The following is a 2205-nucleotide window of genomic DNA, read 5'->3' as shown; positions in this document are numbered from 1 at the left end:
CTTGTCCTCTGAGAAAAGCCTCCAGAGCAGTGTTTTGCTCTTCTTTCAGTGAAGAAATACTCTGTAATTCCGATAAAACTTGCTCCATAGCCCCGCTAACGCTAGTTTCATCGGCTGAAGCCGCCATGTTCTTTAGACTAAACTGTCGCGCTTCTCGTTGCGTCACACCTCAACCCGCCTCAAAGCCAACGCTGATTGGACGTTCGTTTGGTGAACTGCTCCATATTTTCTTTAACGGAGAGTCTCCAGATGTCATGAAGCTGTGTTTATATGGAGGACCCAAATGCAGAGACCAGAAGGCAGAGGTGAATTAAATTATTTTTATTCAGGTTAACAGATCCAGGGGCAGGAATCAGAGTCCATCTGAAAATTACAAACGTACCAGGACCAAGGAGAAATCAGTGATTAACCAAAACCAGAAGCCAGGGAGAGACGAGACAAGGCAGGCAGATGATAGACGGGAAGTAAGATGAGGATCCAGCAAACAGGAACTGAAGAGGGAGGGCTTTTAAAGGGGACAGAGACAAAGAGAGAGCTGACGAGGAAATTGGCAACAGGTGCTGGCAGGACAGAGAAACAGAGCAAGGGAGGACACAAGAGGGCAGCAGAGGACAACAAATGGATAACCAAGAAAAACAGGAACAAACAGACCAAGACTCTGACACCAGACTGATTAGCGAGTGAAACCTTGAAAGCTGGTGAGATCAGGATGGTCTCCCGAGGCTATCTTGTCATTGCTAGCTGAAATGATTGCTGCCCTAAGTGGGTCACTCTGTCAGCTAAAGGTATGTTTTACAGTCTTTATAGTCCAGTTAACGACTCATTTATTGCAAAATAACTTGAGGATTATTTCAATAATCATTAATCATGATTAATCCAATTAATTGTTTCAACCCTAAAATATACAGTATAACTGGAATGGGTGTGACTGAATTTCGGTGACTGAGTGACACAGCACGCTTTAGGCAGGGATGTCTTGGGACCGTATATTTAGGGGGGCTTAGCCTCAGGTTAAAAAAAAAATGTTTAAAGTCCCTGAGCAGATCGCTTTTACAAAATGTTTCTCAGTGCAATTAACTTTGGTTATAAAACAGTTTCCTGTTTGTCTAACAATGTATTTGTAAATATATTACAGAATAGGCTCTGTCAACACATTTCTGTCTCTGCACTACATTGCTACGTTCTCATTTCTATCTGTGCCAAAGGACCATGATAGATTAAGATTCTGGTAGATAGTCAAACCCTGCACTGGCTAGTGCTAACAGTAGTAGCCTAATAATATTGTTGTAAGGTCAGCAATGAATGAAGAGTTCATAGATGCATCTTGTCATTGCTAGCTGAAAGTAGTTTTAAATTTGCAACTAATTCCGATGTTAGTAGCCGAATTAGACTTTTCTTTGATATACCTAGCTCAGCCCATGAACCAGCTGCCACCTAAGAATTCACATCATTTGCAAGAAACAAACGAAAGATTCTGTGAATAGAGGTATTAACTTGAGGTGCAGTTCACAATATGTCGGGGAAATTGAGCTACTTGGCGTAGGGCTGTGCTCTCTGAGGGCTTTTCTTGTTTATTTTGAATTTATTCATATATATATAACTAGATAATTTATAATTATGTTGAGAAAGCATGTTGAGATAAAAAAAAAAAATTTCTGTGGATAAAGATATTTGTTTACCTTTATGTCATCTTTTTATCCCCATGGTTCGACTATCGAACATTTTCTGGGTATTGATATTGAGTTTAACCGCAAATTAGGGCTGGGTGATTAATGGATAATATTGATTAATCACATTTTCTTTTTATAAAGATTCATTTTTTGAAATATCTGGATTTCTTTCCACCAATGGACCTCTTGAGCTTCCATAGCTCAGAGTGACTTTTTCTTCTTAGATGCATTTTTGTAACTGATAAACTAGCGCTTTGTGTGATACCACAAGCTGCACATTTTTAGTTTGTTATATTTTTTATTGTTTGGTTTGAAACATTGTTTTATACGGAGCCCCTAAAGGGACATGGAGGGGAAAAAAAGAACTTTTGCGAGATCCCGCAATAGTTTTGGGAAATCCCGCAATAGGTTTGTGAGATCTCGCAAAAGTATTGCGGGATCTCGCAAAAGTTTATTTTTTGCCAGATCTCGCAAAAGTATTGCGGGATCTCGCAAAAGTTTATTTTTTGCCAGATCTCGCAAAAGTTTATTTTTT

General features: G+C 39.4%; 1 protein-coding gene across 2 annotated transcripts in view; it reads left to right on the top strand.

The window, feature by feature from the left end:
* The window catches only part of LOC107083714 (tumor necrosis factor receptor superfamily member 5-like), a 9458-nt gene that overhangs the window by 4468 nt on the left and 2785 nt on the right, over positions 1–2205 (top strand). The gene's annotated exons all lie outside the window — the stretch shown is intronic.

This window comes from Cyprinodon variegatus, unplaced genomic scaffold (genome assembly GCF_000732505.1).
Source record: "Cyprinodon variegatus isolate N-32 unplaced genomic scaffold, C_variegatus-1.0 Scaffold81, whole genome shotgun sequence".
Classification (NCBI taxonomy): domain Eukaryota; kingdom Metazoa; phylum Chordata; class Actinopteri; order Cyprinodontiformes; family Cyprinodontidae; genus Cyprinodon; species Cyprinodon variegatus.
Note: the sequence above shows the minus strand (reverse complement) of the source record. Positions and strands in the feature narration are given on the sequence as shown.